Genomic DNA, 18,358 nt, shown 5'->3' with positions numbered 1-18,358 from the left:
TAGGTATGTATGTATGTGATCACTCAGTAAGCCATCAATATTTCCTGCGTAGTAGAAGCTTCATACACCCTAACCACTGCGCGTTAAACGTTTAACTAATATGACAGTATATTGCTAGCTATATGTATTTAAAATTTTTAGACAACTTGTGAAACATTAGCAATATGCTATTTCAACGGCAATATTGATAGCAATAAACGTAATTAGACAACATCCATTGCCTACCAATACGCCCGATTGTGTTCGCCTGAATATCGACTATATCGATTAATAAGTAAAATTACTGGTTATGGTTTTCTTTAATGTGGTAAAGGTACGATATTTAACGTTGAAATTAAGATGTAATTTTATATAAAGTAAGGAGTGCAATGAATGTATGTGAAGAGCATTGTATTGGTTATGGAATGCCACATTTGAACAAGAATTAAGGGAACAGTAATATCGCATTTCACATATTAGTATAAGTTTCTGCGCTCCATCGGACATACATATTTTAAAGTTTGTAGCTAACATCTAGAAAATATTAGTAAACTAGAATGCGTTAAGAAATTCTGTATCCACTTTTATTTTACTGGCAGTTAAATGTTTAGTGAAAACTGCTTTTGTAAAATAAGGTAAATGTATAGTTTAGGTCCCCCAACTAAGGAGGCCTCAAAAATGAATATTTTATTTTAACCGTCTTATTTTGACGCGAATATTACAAATCCATGAGCGGAAAGTGAATTTTTTCAATATATCTATTTTTTTAGTGCACTTTTATTGTGATATTAGTAATTACACATACTCTGCATCGTGTAGAAAATTATCATCGAGGTTGAGATCTTTTCTCGGGTTATATAAGCGACCAGCCTTTCTACACTGGCGGCCTTCGGCAGCGCTTCAAAAAAATAGCCCTGGTCGGTCCAAAACCGGGATGTTCATAATTCAATCGCGTCAAAATCTTTTTCGCTGCTGTTTGTGCAGAAAGGAATTTGACGCAATTGAATTATGAACACCCCGGTTTTGGACCGACCAGGGTTATTTTTTTGAAGCGCGGCCGAAGGCCGCCAGTGCAAATAAGAAATCTTAACAAAAAAAAAAGTAATGTTAAAAAGGGTATATCACTCTCTATAAACTTCAATTTTTATTAAGGATATTAATAATAACAGTGAAGATATTGAAAATTTGATATAAAAAAAATATAGCAAATCACCATCATGATCCATTTGTGAAATTATCAGATGCAATAAAACATACGTTTAAACCATAAAACCTTTTTTTTATATTTATTATCTTTTATTTGATTGGGTTTTATATTTATTTTGATTGCTTTCATTCGTTTGGATATGGCAACACTTATAATCTGATAACATGGAACCCATTTGTTATTGTTCATATTACGAAAATTGTGTAAAAATAATATGCTTATTTAAAGCAAATATTTAAATATTTTAATATTTAATATATAATATGTAATATGTAAAAACATTGTAGTGAAGTGTTAGTGTATAATAAGTGCATAATACAAAAGAAAAGTTAACCCTAAATCGAGAAATTGTAAAATAAAATTTGTGAAATTTTCAACTTAAAATGCAAATATCTCAAAAACTAGAAGTTTCCGGCGGCAATAATTCTATATATTCGTGATCTGGAGAATCTCTATCCAACTCTACTCCTCTTAACCCTGAAATCGTGGGATGCTAAACTAAAGCCGCCCCTTAATTTTTTTCCGCTGCTGAAAGGAATTCGTTGCAAAAGAACTATGAAACCCCCGTTATTGGACTGACCAGGGTAATTTTTTTGAAGCGTGGCCGAGGGCCGCCTGTGCGGAATGAAGTTTGACGCGAATGAATTATGAACACCCCGGTGTTGGAACGACCAGGGTTATTTTTTTGGAGTCGGCTTTAGTATATCGTCCCCGGCTTTCGTTGATAAAATGGGAACGGGCGGATAGAGGACATCGAGAATATATTTTATATAGACATAGTCGCGGGAAACATATAGTTTTCGAAATTTTTACGTTTAAAGATGAAAATTTCAACTATTTAAAGTACGTATTTTTTCGATTTTAAGTGAATTATACACTTATATTTTTCACTTTTATGTCTACTAACACTTCACAAACCCGTTTTTAGATATTTATTTTGTATTATATGATGCAAAAATAATTTTATTTTAATATTTAAATCATTCTTCAATTTTATTAATTTTGACAATAACAAAAGGGTTGTAAATGTCAAAAAAACCAGTGCTGCCATACTATTGCAATATTATTTTTGCAAACGAAGAAAAATAAGATAAAAATAGCTTATACCCTAAATACAGGAACCTAATTGTTGATGGGCACTAATAAATTTTTTAGTTTCCTTCACTAGATAAACCCCGGTGTTGGACTGACCAGCGTGTTTTTTTTTGAAACACGGACGAAGGCCGCCAACCCAAAAATAATTTCTGCGCGAAAAAACCTTGGTACACCCCGGCATTGATACGCGGCCTAAGTTCGCAATCGAAAAAAAAAGTTCTGCGCAAAAAAAATCTTGGTACACCCCGATGTTAGATCGACCAGGGTTATTGTTTTTAAGCGCAGCCGAAGGCCGCCAACGCAAACTCCACCTCAGTTAGGTGCAATACATGCAAATGATGGAGCCATCTTAAGACCTGTTCAAGCCTTAAGACACACAGGGAGTGGACCACAAGTTACGTGGCCCCATGCTGTCAACGCAATAATGCGACATCTGCCTCAACGGCTGTGCAACCTGCACCATGTTCGCGCACTGCACTGCCACTCCAGTCGAGTGGCCAAGATAGGACCTCCACGGCCCTAAACAGCTCACACAGACAGCATGACTCCCAGTCTGACCAACCTCCCCCCCCCAACCTTAATCCAGCTCCACTCCTCGTGCGAGAACCACCCAGCAACTCCTGGTTCCTCGCACAGTCTGTTCCGTGTGTCAGACCACAATACGCCGGAATGTCACATCAGTCAAGTGCAATTTTTGTACTGGCTGGTGTCACTTTCTGTCGTGTTCTGTTCTGCGCACCACACGAGAGTGGAGTGCGTCGTAGTTGCCCCATGCTACAGTCAAGTGCAATTTTTGTACTGGCTGGTGTCACTTTCTGTCGTGTTCTGGTCTGCGCACCACACGAGAGTGGAGTGCGTCGTACGTTGCCCCATGCTGTAGGAGTCTGCCCCTGCAATCACATACAGTGGCGTCGCCAATCAACACCACAGTGCGACAACCGCCCATGCGGATAGTACAGCTGCAACAACCACCACCTACACGCACCCCACTCAACCCTAAGATCACCACTGGACACCCGCGGCAAACGCGACTTTTGCAATTCAACTGCAACGGACTCCAGAGTAAGATCGAGGAGATAGTTGCATTCATGAGCCGGGAGCGCGTAACGATAGCTGCGGTCCAAGAAAGTGTGCGTAGGGACACTACCTTAGAATGTCAGGGTATAGCTGTCCGGTCAGGCGATGTCGAGCTCGAAATATTTAACATATACATCCCCCCAGTTATATGTTGCCCAACAGGATATCACCCGAACATAGATGCGCTACTTCGTGGTGAAAACCGTTTGGTGCTAGGCGACTTTAACGCGCATGACGACTTTTGGCATTCCTGCCTGTCAAACGATCGTAGGGGGATGGAGCTGGCGGAACAGATTGACGATTCGACATTCTGCACAATGAATGACGAAGCCTCCACCAGAATTATGGGCACCTGTGATAGCTCGCCAGATATTACCATCGCTAGCGGTGGTCTGATAAATAGTATAACCTGGCGACCTATGCTAACTCTCGCATCAGACCATCTGCCCATAATTATCTCGATCGAGAAACCTATTGACTTTATTTCTGTGGACAACCGCACTTATGTTAACTTTAACAAAGCTAACGGCTTCACAGAATTTACTGAGAGCACCTTCAACGCACTACCCATTCCTACGGACGTCATCGTTGGCAAGCGTCAATTCCGCAAGGTGATCGCTGCTGCTACTGCTCGCTTCATACCGGCTGGAAGAATCGCGGAACTCCGCCCTAATTTCCCAGCCGAAGCAGCTGTATTACCAAACGAGCGCGACACCTACGCCATGCCGATCCCTGTGATCCCCGAATAAGGGATCTCAATTTGGAGATTCGGCAAATGGTAAATCATCATAAGCGGACAAAATGGATAGAGCACCTGAAGTCCTGCAACCTCTCCACCGGTGTGAGTAAGCTTTGGACTACTGTCAAGGCCCTGTCAAATCCGAGAAGACATGACGATCGGGTTGAAATTCAATTCGATAGTCATGCCTCCTCGGACCCGAAGAAGTGCGCGAGCTATTTCAGCCGACAATTTACACTGCACCCTTCGACTGACAAGGCCAAACGACGTGTTACCCGACGGCTGCGCAAAATGCCAAAAGACTGCGCACCACTTAGTTTCACCGATGGGGAGGTTCAGAGTGTCATCAAAAAGGCGAAATTGTCTAAATCCATTAGCCCTGACGGAATAAGCATGCTAATGCTAAAACACCTAGGCCCAACGGGAGTAAATTATCTCACCAAGCTCCTCAACCTGCCGATATCCACTCTTCAAATACCCGATGTGTGGAAAGTCGGAAGAGTGGTCCCACTACTGAAACCTGGGAAACCCGCCAACAAAGGGGAGTCTTATCGCCTGATAACTCTCCTTTCCCCAGTAGTGAAGACACTTGAGGCCTTGTTACTCCCGTCATTCACTCACCACCTGAGCCTAGCAGATCATCAGCATGGCTTCCGAAAAGTGCACAGTACCACCACAGCACTTAGCGTCATAAACGCCCAGATAGTTCATGGCCTGAACCAGAAGCCACACTGCGAGAGGAGGATCCTCGTAGCGTTGGACTTGGCAAAAGCTTTTGACACAGTCAATCACACAACGCTACTTGAGGACCTAGAACAATCAACGCTCCCTCCAGAGCTGAAGCGGTGGACTGTGAACTACCTGAGCGGTCGGCATTCATCCGTACTGTTTCGAGGTCAAAACTCTAAACTTAGGAAAATTAAACAGGGGGTTCCGCAGGGCGGTGTCCTCTTCCCACTACTGTTTAATTTTTATATTTCGAAACTCCCCCAGACACCAACGGGAATTTCAATGACCTCGTACGCTGATGACTGTACGATATTGATGTCGGGAAATGGAATCGATGGCATGTGTTCAAAAGTAAACAGCTACCTCTCCGATCTTTCTCGCTTCTTCTCTGCAAGGAACCTAACACTCCCACTAAATCCACAGCGACTATCTTCACAAATTGGACGAAGGAGTACAGACTGGACCTGAACATTTCAGTCGATGGCACAAAAATTCCGACAGTAAATAATCCTAAAATTTTAGGCGTCACTTTGGACAGTCTGTGCTCTTTCACTCCTCACACGACCGCGATAACTGCCAAGGTACAGAGCCGCAACAAAATCCTCAAGTCGCTTGCCGGCAGCTCTTGGGGAAAAGACAAAGAAACGTTGTTGGCAACATACAAGGCAATCGGCCGGCCGGTCCTAAATTACGCAGCCCCAATATGGTCGCCTGGATGCAGTGGCACGCAGAAGAAGAAGCTTCAGACCTGTCAGAACACTGCACTCCGAACTATCACGGGATGCCTCTTGATGTTTCCAATCGAACACCTACATAGTGAGGCCCGTATGCTTTCGGTTAAGGAACACAACGAACTCCTCTCCAAGCAGTTTCTACTGGGGCGTTTTCGTAGAAACCACCCCTGTAGTTGCCTGACTGTAGCGGAGCCGCCTCCTAGGAACATCAAGAGGTCTTTCCTTGATTACGTCGATGACATTAGACAGTATGCCGACCGGACTTCGGACGAAACGAACTTCAGACAGGCACTGACCGCCATTCACAGTGGAGCCATCAACACCTTCACATACTCCCTCTCAGTGAATGGCGTAATAGGAGTCAAACCACCACCCGTAACAGGTTAAACTCCTACTTATCCAGAATAGACCCTGACATACTAAACACATGTCCTGCGTGCAATGAGTCTCCGCATGACACTAACCACCTCTTTGCATGCCCAACAAACCCCACTCATCTAACACCCTTCTCCCTATGGTCCGACCCCGTCGAAACAGCTCGTTTCCGGGGCCTCCCGTTAGATGACCTCGACGACAACGAATCTGGAATTTATCACCCAAACGGGGACTATTTAACCGTTACAACAACAACAACAGCCGCCAACGCAAAAAGGAGTTCTACGCGAAAAGACCTTGGTACACCCCTGTGTTGGACCGAAATTTTTTTTGAAGTGCGGCCGAAGGCCGCCAACGCAAAAAGAAGTTCTACAAGAAAAAGTAACATTGTCATAGAGGGTATAACATATTCCTTAACATCAATGCTCTCTAATAGTTTTTGTTTCTAGTTTTTGGATTCCTGTATTTGGGGTATTATCTGTTTTCATTTCTTTCAGTTCATTTACAAAAGATGTCGATAAGGTAACGCTGGTTATTTGACATTTTGCAACCTTTTGTTATTGAATTAATAGAGTTTAACAATAATTTAAATATTGAATTAAACTATTTTTGCATTATATAATCTATATATATATAAATAAAACCCGTTTCCTGTTGTCACGCCATAACTTGAGAACGGCTAGACCGATTTGGCTGTTTTTATTTGTAGTTTTTTAAGACTCTGTAGAAGGTTCTCGAGAAAATGTCTCAGAAAGATTAAAAATTATTTAATTTTGCATATTTAAAAAAATGGGCGTAACGAATGTCATCGTCATTCACAGCCATAGACTATATTGAAAGAGCATCGTTTGTTCGGAAATGTTGTTCTCTAATCAAATTCTATCGCACTAATTTACTAATTTTTGAAAATTACTCGCCACAATTAAATGTTCCGACTTTGACGGTAATATAATATTAATAATACCAGTGATGATTTCATTTTAATGTAAGTATTTAATAATAATAAAATATGTATACTGTGAGTTAGATTTCAGAATAGAAGTTAGATTTCATATACTAACTGCAACCAAATACGAAATGCCCTAAACTTCCAGCCAATTTCAGCACTATTGTACACGGACAAAATTATTTAATTGCCTCTATTTTCCAGAAGCACAAAATAATTATTTAAATCATAACTGGCTCGGTAATCGAGCCATATGGACAGCAAAAAATGCTGAAATTAGTTTGAATAATAACATTTTACTAAATTCAACTGCTTACTCAATATAATTTAATTATACCTTAGCCACAGCAAGGCGTGGCCGGGGTCTTCTAGTGTAAAATAAATGTGTACAAATTAGTGAAGTGATAGTGAATATAAAAGTGAAAAATATAAGTATAATTCATTTGTAATCGAAAAAATGTGTACTTTAAATAGTTGAAATTTTCAACTTTAAACGTAAATAACTCGAAAACTATAAGTTTATCGCGGCTATATATTTTTATATTCTTTATCTGGAGGATATCCTCTATCCGCCCATACCCATTTTATCCCCTAAATCCTGGGACGGTAAAAATTTTCCCGAAGGGGTTTTCTGCTCTGGCGACCAAAAAAATAACCATGGTCGGTCCGACACCGGTGTTCATAGTGTTTTTGCGGGCTGAAAGGAGTTGGATGGAAAATAATTATGGACCCCAGTGTTGCATCGACCATTGGTATTTTTTTGAAGTGTGTCCGAAGACCGCCAGTGGGGAAAGGAGTTCGACGCGAATTAATTATGAACACCCTGATTTTGGAAAGTTATTTTTTCGCTATTTAATACAAAACAATTGTGTAGTTGATATAAAAGTTAAAAATATAAGTGTAAAATTCATTGTAACTCAAAGAAACACGCACTCTAAGTAGTTGAATTTTTGAACATCAAATCCAAATATCTCAAAAATATAGTTTAGGTCCCAAAACTAAGGAGGCCTCAAAAATGATTTTTACGCGAAGATTACAAATCCGTGAGCGGAAAGTAAATGTTTTCAATAATTTTTGTATATATTTACAAATATATTTAAGGTACTCTGCACATATTTTTCAAGTCACTTGGTTATTTTTGTTGTTGTAGCGGCAAAATTCTGCAGAATTTAGATCACTTAGCTGTAATTCCCAGTTCAGCGAGCTAAACATTTTATTGTGATATACTGAAGAAATGTAAGTCACAATTTCTTTTGCGCCGCAATTTGATGGTATGAACGAATACCGGAGATCGTAGAACTTCTTTCCGCATGGCGGCCGCGCTTCATAAAAATAACCCTAGTCTTTCCAAAACCGGGGTGTTCACAATTCAATCGCGTCAAATCCCTTTTTGCACTGACGGCCTTAGGCCGCGCTTAAAAAAAAATAACCCTGGTCGGTAATTTAAATGTATTACAATTTTTTAGTTTTTGTATATATATTTATATAAAAATCAAAAAAAAAATTTTTTGTGATATTTTCTTTTTTGAAAAAATTAAAAAAAACAAATAGAATTTTTGAAAAAATTCATTCAGACCTAAACTATACATTTACCAAAATTTCTTAATCTGTAGAATCTCCCCTGTCCGTACATATCCATTTTAATTTATTCTAACTCCCAGTCATAGTATTGCCTATTGTGTTGTTGAAGGGAAAACAAAAAAATTTAGTTAACAATTAAAATTACTTTTAGTAAATATTTTCGTTTGACTTATACTTGGATGTAAAGCCTTAATTTTTTAATACGTTTATACATCGGTGTACCGTAGGGTCTATCCTGACAACCCTTCATGGGGATTTGAGCCCACAACTCCTGGACAACTAGAAAAAGTTGTGTTCACTTTTGGGATTTTGCTGTTGAACTTGATTAAAATCTCTTCATAAAGTTTCGATTGGATTCAGGTCTAATTGCTGCGCTGGCTAGAACATTACGTCGTTTCTTTCAGATGCAAACCCCTCCATAGCTACTGTGCTCGTATGTTTTTGACCATTATCGTGCTCAAAAATATTTTTGTAAAGGCATTTTACAACAGGAAAATTGTAACGTAACATGTTGTTGTTGTAGCGGAAGAATTCTGCCGAGTTGATAGTCCTTGTCCGGATAAAATCTGGGTCTGTTCCGGTTACGTAGACCTGACTGTCGTGGGAACGGGGTAACATAACATGTTCAATATGTTAACATACACTGCTCGATCCATGATCCCATTTACCAAACGTATAGGTCCCTCAACATGGTACGAAAGGGAAAAAAAACAGCACGATCCTCCATTTTGTGGATGCCAAATTTAAATGTTCTTTCGCGAACTTTTTCAACAATATCTTCTACTTACTAAAAAAGAAAGAAAACTGGAATTTCAAAAAACCTTCATCAGAAAATTATTAAATTCCTTAAATACAGTTACAGTCACACAGAAAAAGGACGTACCCCAAAACATTTCCTTGTTTTGCCAAAAATTAATATAATACTCGTAGTAAATTAATATAAAAAAATGACTATAACAGAAAAAAACCTAAATGTGAAATCAAATCAAATGCTTCAAAATTTTTTAAAACGCAAAAAATCAATCTCGAAGCGCAAAAAAACATACGAACCCCACACAAGAATGGACTTAAGTAGGTAGGTAAAGTGGCTGTCATTCGACACACTTAGGCCTTTAGAAGGCCCATTGTGATACCACTGGGACTGCGATATCCTCACTCTATTGGCTTCTCTCTGAACCACCCCGTACTTCTGATAAACTTCATCATTGCAGTTGCGATTCTTTTCCTTTATAGGGCTGCGCAATCGCATATACGATGTTTAATGGTCTTCTCCTCTTCTACTTCCTGACAGCTTCTACTATAGGTGTTATATGGCGTGCCAAGTCTACTTGCATGTCTGCCTATTAGACAGTGGCCTGTTAGTACTCCTACTAGAGTTCTTATATCATTCCTCTTTAATTTTAACAGTCGGCATGTGCGGTTCATATTCCATTCTTGCCACGTTTGCCTGCTAGTTGAGCAGGTCAGGGACTGATTCCACTGACACTCGGCTATATTAATGACATGTTTGTCGATTAAGTATCTACAAGTAGCCAGAGGCATATTTATGTCCTCCTTACTAGGATCTAGTTGTAGGGTGGTGCCTGTTCTGGCTAGTTCATCTGCTACGCAGTTCCCAGGGATGTCACTGTGCCCTGGGACCCATTGCAGATTTACCGTGAAATAGGATGACAGATCCGCTAGAAGATCATAGCAATCTTTCACTGTCCTCGACGAAATCCTATGAGACATCAGAGATTTCAAAGCCGCCTGGCTGTCTGTATATATAAATACAAGAAGGCTTTCTTTAATTGCAGTGACCTCCGCTTGGAAGACACTACAGTGGTCTGGTAACCAGAAGGCGATTTTGGTATCTAGTTTAGCCGAGAAGACACCGCCGCCTACTCGATTATCCAGTTTGGAACCATCCGTATAGAAGCTTATCCCTGCTTCCTTGTCCACTACGTCCCTTTCCCACTCCTCTCTTGAGGGGAAGGCAATATTGAGGACTGTACGTTAATGGACAAGCTACTTCTAGTGCTTGACGACAAGAATCTGTGAATTGTTTAACAAGGATGTCTAGGTCCTCTTTCTTTTCCGATTGAAATGGTGGAATCATAGGAATACGCTTTTTTAGCTCCTGCATGTGCATCTGCCAGTTCGTTTTCCTATGATTCCCAAATTTCTCTTCCCTCACTACGTTTTCTTCAATTATACACTCAATGTAGCGGTGGTCTGAGAAGGAGTGTTCTTTCAATACCCTCCAATGTGTTATTTTATCCACCAGCTCTTCCGATACCAGTGTTATATCTAATACTTCCTGTCGGTTTCTGGTTATAAATGTTGGCGTACTACCTTTGTTACATAACAAAAGCTTACTTCCTATTAAATAATTAAAGAGCAACTCACCCCTTTCATTAATATCCTTGCTTCCTATAAAGTATGGTGCGCATTGGAGTCGCACCCAAGTATAATCGAACACTTGGATGCTTCGGCATCTCGTACTCTTGGAACAGCTGCGATGGTACTGCTACCTCGTCGTACGGCATGTAGCATGATGCCAGCCGGTATTTCTTCTTGCCCGTCTCCCAGCTTACCACCGTAGTGTCGTTACTATTGTAACTGTGTAATAAAAAGACATTAAGCTTTTTGTTAGCCAATGTACATGTCCTAGGCTTACCTACATAACCATTCGCGTATAAATTATATCCCGGTGTCCTCAGACCGCAAATATGCCCTCCATTAACCCATGGCCCCTGAATGAGGACGAAGTCAGGCCATTCTTCTGCCATGCGGTTAACTAGGGCTAGAGACGCTAGTTTGCAGTGGTGTAGATTAATTTGGAGTTATTAGTTATTGTCTTCTCTGCATCATCATGAGAGTCGCTTAAAAGCTCACTCTCAGCGTAAAGTTTAGAGAGTCTGTCCGCAAGCTCAGACCTCGAAGTACACTCACCTTGATCTGTGTTCTCTGCGTCGCTGGATCTTCCTCGACTTCGCACTCCGATTCCGATGCCAAGTTTTCTCCTGCAGTTCTTAAGTTTGATATGCATAAAAGTCTACAGCTATAATATTAATTGCTGCGAATGGAACTGTTCGGAAACTTGCAAATTGCTTGTCGGAACGTCGAAATGAACACCTATATTTGTTTCCACAAAGTCCAATTTCCGAACTCCATTCGCTGGCAAGCAGGCCTATACCTTCACAGTTGGAATAGAGCTGTTCGGTCGATTTGCCATCACAACCGAATAAGTTAAGTTTGTTTTCATTACTAAAAAATGGATTCGCCTAGAATGCCCTTGATTTGTCGGTATAACGGTACTACGAAGTAGTAATTTTTGTCTGTCTGTGCAACCTATAACTTGAGTAAAATTGAGATATCGTCGAAACTTTGTACACGTGATCCGTGGTCACTAATTAATAAACAAAACTGTATTTTGGTACAACAAATTTAAATAACGAGTCGTACCTGTGGTTTGAAAAGTGGGCGTTCTCCCGCCCGCTAATAGGTTCACTGCATATATCTCCTAAACAATTTAAGCTATAACACCCAAATTTGCACATTTAAATTCGTTCGATACCTCTTACGACAGTGTGAAAATAAATGAAATCAGGTGATAACCCCGACGACTCCCATATAACGGTTATGTTAAAAACTACTAAAGGTGCGATAAATCAATAACTAAATGTGTCAGAGACATTAAATTTTACATCCCGAATGATACTACAGAGCACTATAGGAACCGGTGTCGAATTGGACGATAGGCGTGACACCGCCCAACTTTAGGTGAAATCACATATCAACCAACTTTGGTACATAGGATTTTTTAATATTCCCAAACAGTGTGAAAACAGGCGAAATCGGCTAAAACCACGCCTATTTCCCATATAATACAACTTTAAATTCCATTTAATTTTTTGACTTTCCAGTATTCAAATCAAGCACAAATTAATTAATCGAGATAAAACTTTGCACGAATAGTGCCTTTAAGGTATGCCATCATTCAATCCCCTAGATACCGGAAATATGGACCCCAGAGTATATGGCTGACTTTTACTGAAAATATCGGTCAATACGTGAGACATATAATTGAAATTCAGAGAGAATATTTTCTTGATAATATCTTTTTTTCTCTTTTTTATTGAATCTTTCCGTAAGAAATTTACCATAATATTATATATTCAAATAATAATTAAGACTAGTTTTAAGAATTAGAGTTGGCAGCAGCCTGCCAATTTTTATGTATTCAAATCTTACAATGTATAATTTTCTATAATCACGGTTAGTGGGGGTATCGAGCGAGGCTCAATGTGTCACTTTGTTTTAACCTCTGATGGGCTTCGAATAGAAGCAGGTCCCTTGCTAGGGTGTTGGGATGAGTCGTTAGCTTATCAACTATTTGATGGCGTATTTTTTAATTTCTTCATGAATTGTAGGAATGGTGAGATCTCTATGGATATTTTCGTTACGAACATACGATGGAGCACAAATAATATGTCGTAAAAGGCTAGACTGTCTTCTTTGCAATTTCTGAACATTAGACTCGCAAGCACTGCCGCAAAGTTGAATGCCGTAGGTCCATATAGCCTTTATAATGCACATGTATAGAAGAACCTTGTGTTCAAGATCTAGTGTTGAATTAGGACTAATAATTCAGTGCATTTGAGTGGATTTCAGCTTAATGGCCGTTAATTTGGCCTCGATATGACGAGACCATGTTAGACGCCGGTGTATATGGAATGATCCTTGGTATCTGAAATGATTTTCGACAGGGACAGCAATGTTATTTATTTTTATTTGTGGGCAGTGTTGTCTTCTGATTGTGAAGGTTACATGAGCACACTTAGATGGATTAACTTTTATTCTCCACTCTTCTAACCATTTTTCTAAATCGTAAATGTGCGATTGCAGTTGTGTTGAGGCTACCTTCGGATCCTTGTTGACGCTTATAAATGCAGTGTCGTCTGCATATGTTGTGTGTGTGTTTGGTTTTGTGGGCATATCTGATGTATAAATTAAATATAGGAGAGGGCCTAATATGCTTTCTTGGGGGACACCTGCAGATATTTGTTTTTGTTGAGGATAGTTCGTCCTTCAATCAGACCTTAAAAGTTCAGTAAAATAGCTTTTGAGAAGTTTGTGTGTGTTCTCGGGTAGCACTCGAATTATTTTGTTGATCAGCCCGTCATGCCTGGGATATGTCAATAAAGAGAGCTTAACAATACTGCTTCTTATCAAAAGCCGATCTAATGATAGTGACGATTTTGTGTACCTGTTCAATAGTACCGTGATTAGCTAGAAATCCAAACTGATGTTCAGGGATTATTTGTCCCTCATGGAGGAACTGAGCTAAACTTTGGAGAATAATTTTTTCGAACACTTTCGATAATATTGGTAGCAAGCTAATAGGTCTATATGATGCATTTTGACTAGCGTATGTTCCCAGCTTGGGGATCATAACAGTTGTAGAAATCTTCCAAGATGGTGGGAAGTATCCAATTCTTAACATTGTGTAAAAAATGAATAGTAAAATTTAAAAGTGGGTTCTGCCGACTTTTTCACATCAAGGCTTTTAAAAGCGGCCTGTACTTATTCCTTATGTTTGGTGGGCTGATATGAGCATTTGTGTCGTGTGGTGTGAAGACCTTCTCCAGACTGTTTGCAAAAGCGTTATCTTTTTCGCTGAGAATTTTGGCCCAAGTGTGGTTTTCCAATCTCAAAGGTGATTCGTGAGTGAGAGAACATTTCATGTTCCCTACGGCTTTCCACAGACTATAATTTGTGTTCTTTATTGTATCGAAATTCTGAAGATAGTTTGCGAGACCCAATTTTCTTTTCAGCTGCAGCATGTTTTGCAGTAACGTAGAACATATATTCATCTGCGCCTTCAGGAGAGGAGAGCGACTATTTTGCCACTGCTTTCTTTCTAAGCATTTTTTTTGTCTTACAAGAGCCTGAATATCTGCACAGGATTGATAAGAAATTTCCTTAGACCAAGCTTTACTGGCATTGCCACTATCGCCGCCAAAGTCATGGTTTCAGTGAGGAGCTCGATAGCTGACCGAATATTTACTACATATCTCAGAGTAATATTCTGTGAGAAGTGGGAACTTAGATACATTTTGTATTTGAACAAGTCCGTGTTTCTGTTTGCGTAGAAATGCAACTGTTCACGTTGTATGATAAAATTGTTGTGCAGGATGAGAATTGTAGGTAAGTGATCCGATGATTAGTCGTATGATGAAGTAACTGTGTCTTCGTTGCGTTTGACGCTTTTAACAATGGCAAAATCAATCAAATCTGGCAACTTGTTAAAGTCCGTTGGCCAGTAAGACCTCGGTGTTCCGCAAGAGGCAACGTCGAGACTATTTGCAATTACTGTATTATACAGCAGCATATTTCTAGGGCTAATGAGTCTGGACCCCTAAAAGGTATGTTTAGCGTTGTAGTCCCCAGCTGCAATAAATTTTTGGCCAAGCGAAGCAAAAAACGTTTATAACCTGACTAGTTCAATTTTGTGTTTGGGGTGGCAGTAAACAGATGAAATTGCGATATTTGAATCTAATTTGTTTAAAGTTATGGCTTGGATAAACTCTTCTTTAAATTCCGGCACTGGGGAATGCCTCACATTTTTCATCTGTATGTCGAAAATTGATTCAATTGGGTCAATATCTCCCTTATCAAATAAACTGAACGTATAAAATTGGATATTCCGTTATTCTAACAAACCTATATTATTGTTTTAGCGTTGAACAGGAATGGAGTTCTAGATATCCCTAATATCATCAATTCCGATCTTCTGGTTGACGTTTTGCACATCAACTCAATGCATTAAATTTCTCCTCTTCGCTACAATATAGGTTGGTATTGTCACTGGCGAAGAAATTTTAGGCTAATTTCGCTGTTTCAAATTGCGAGTAGCGAGCACTTAGCAAATTCGCAATGAAGTGGGGATAGAACTTGCGAAAATGAATATTTGGTATTGCCACTAGCGAAATTGTGAAATTTGTTTCTATTCAACTGTCAAAATTTGCAAACGTTTAATTGATTTGCGAGTTCAATTGGAATTGGAAATTCAAAAAAATGTTAGTATAATCTTAAAAATTTATTGATGAAAAGCATTACGGAAAGGCGTCCATAGGTACTCATGTAATGTATAACCAGAATCACCAAAAAAATTTTTTTCCTTTTAGTATTTATGTATGTACATACACGTAAATTGCAATTTAAGGTACCTGAATAAACCGAATTGCGATCTCTTCTTTTTTTATGTCCGTTCCAAATATATTTTCAACGAGCTATTATTCCACACAAATGTGTCGTGAGTAGATCCGCCATATCTTGCATCAACGCATCTTATACCTTCCTGAATTGGTGTAAACGTTTCTTTTTGTCGCTTGGTTTTGCTCTTCGGTTTAACCCGCTTTAATCCAAACACTGTAAAGAGTGGATTCCTATGTTGGGATCCAAATCAGCAACAAAATTCTTGTAAACAAAAACATTATTCAGTTAAATGACATCAAAAATGTTAATTTTGAATGAATTCTTGCGACATTTTTCAATTATTTCGGTATGGCCACAGAAAAGTTAACCGAATGTGTTCATTCGCAAGTTACAATATATAACAGTTACAAAACTAATTGAGTTTATGACCTACATATAATATAACTTAATAAAATACCAAATTTGATTGTAATTCATTCATGATTTCGTCGAATATAGAATGTTAAATTGTTTCGCAACATTTTTAATATAAAGAGTTCCTAACACCTGAAGATATTTTCACTGCTTTGACCCTTGCAACTTTCAAGAGTAAAAATTTTCGGGTACCCCGAACTTGTTCAAAGTATATTGTCTTGGTAATATTTTTCCTGTTTCCGAGCGTTCTCTGTTCAACGTCTATCATTTCCACAACGATATAGAGCGGAGTGGGATCCAGAATCGTCTCTAGTATAGTGGTTGAACACGTGTATATGGCACCTTTGATAAAACTAAAATATAACAATAAAACGGAGTCTAAGTTTATGGCCTTCAATATAATTCAAGAAGATATTTTTAATATTTTTTAATATAAAGTTCCAAGATTACAAATGTTCACTTTTCGTAACTTTATTATTTTCGATCTTAATACAAATGTCCTCGGTTTTTCGATTAATTTTCATCAAACTTTTTATATTTTACTTCAAAAATGACCGCATACCGCGTCAATTATTATGTAAATGACACATGAAGCAACTTCCTCTATAATATTTTTGCACTTGTCGTATCGTATGCTGACGAATTCTTTTTTCCAACAGATCCCATAGATGCTCAGTAGGATTGAGGTCAGGTGATTGAGGGGGCGTTTTAAGTTGTCTAGGAGCATTGTACAAGAGCCAAAGTCTAACTATTTCCGCAGTATGCTTCGGGTCATTATCTTGTTGGAATCAAAACGTCGAAGATAATCCAAGATTCTCTGCACTTTGTTTAAATTGTTTATTAAAATGTTCGAATAATCCCATTTATCCACTGTGGATTCAATAATTTCAAGCTGACCCACACTACCAACCCCACACCATAATTCCGCCACCTCCGTGTTTAACTGTACCAACAAGAGATTTCGATTAATCGAATAAGCTTATCAAGGGCAGTTCCTGACTTGCGCCACACAATTTGTCGACCTTTTATGCCAAAAATGCAAAATTTACTTTCATCCGAAAATGTTATTTATCTCCAGAATTCCGGCGACTTGTTAATATATTTACAAGTATGAGCAAATTCAATGCGCTTTCGCCTGTTTACAAGTGAAATATATGGTTTCTTTCGAGCAACTCTACCATGATATCCAGCTTTTCGTAAAATTTTTCTAGCAGTTTCGGCAAAAATTGTTTTTTTAGTGGTTATATTTACGTTTTCAATAATCTTTGTGGGCGTAATTCGAAGGTTAACTTTTACCATATTTATTATTTTCCGTTCTTCCCGGGCTGATAATATTTTCGGACGGCTAGATCGCGGTTTTGACGTTAAAATTCCGGTTTTTTTTTAATTGTTTACGACGCGCTGGACAGAAGAATACGTTCTTCCAATAGTTTGCCCAATTTTCTGAAACTTTCGCCATCTTTCCACAACTTAATGATAATTTTTCTTTCCGACAGACTAATTTCTTTTCCTTTGGTTTCCATTTTTTTTAATATTATTAAAACGCGTCACGAGCTTTTTAAACGACTAATTATATTAAAAAACCATAAAATCTACGCAAAAAGAACGAACAAATTCATGAGAAGTAACGATATTTCCAATTCAAGCTAACTGAACGCAGACTTAATGGTGCCTATGTTTACTTGTTCTTACACTAAAATCCCGTTATCACAAAAATGAAAATAAAAATATATATTTTTGTCTTTGTATTTTGAACTTAAGAATATAAAGAAGAAATACATGCAGAAAATTTGAACTGAATTACCTATTTACATTGTGTTTTTACTTCACTTAAAAAAATGTGTCGGGTAAACGCAGACTTTATTGGCTGTGTGTATGTATGTATCATTAAACTTCCATACGCGAAGACAACATCGATTAGAAATGTATAGTTTTTCTTAAACCTATTTTTTGGAAGGGGTACGTACTATTATCTGTCTGACTATACTTATCACAATTATTTAATCATCACCCCGAATTCGGGGATAAAATGGGTATGTGCGGATAGAAGATGTTCCAGATAATATACAGTGGTAGACATTCGTTTATACGCACACCTCTTTTTTGCATAAATTTGTAGTAAAAAATAAATTTGTTTGATTTAGAAAATAGAGGATAATGTATTTACTAATTTTTAACTTAAAAGGGTATAAAAATTTATTAAAAAATCTCCTTTTTTTCATCGAAAAGTGTGTTCTAGGGTGGACATATGTTTATACACATTTAATAATAAGTAAAAG

The 18,358-nt window shown here is 38.5% G+C and overlaps 1 protein-coding gene across 2 annotated transcripts in view; it reads left to right on the top strand.

Moving 5' to 3' along the window:
• Positions 1-200: 200 nt before the first annotated feature.
• Positions 201-18,358, top strand: part of bur (GMP synthase burgundy) — a 78,608-nt gene continuing 60,450 nt past the window's right edge. Inside the window, exon 1 of one of the 2 annotated variants that reach the window (XR_004976495.2) lies at positions 201-313. The gene's annotated coding sequence lies outside the window, so the exon portion shown is untranslated. Of the gene's footprint in view, positions 314-335; positions 357-18,358 lie in introns of those variants that run through there. The other variant, XR_004976501.2, reaches the window with a different exon arrangement.

Source organism: Bactrocera oleae, chromosome 3 (genome assembly GCF_042242935.1).
Source record: "Bactrocera oleae isolate idBacOlea1 chromosome 3, idBacOlea1, whole genome shotgun sequence".
Classification (NCBI taxonomy): Eukaryota; Metazoa; Arthropoda; class Insecta; order Diptera; family Tephritidae; genus Bactrocera; species Bactrocera oleae.
This window is presented reverse-complemented; position numbering and strand designations above follow the sequence as displayed.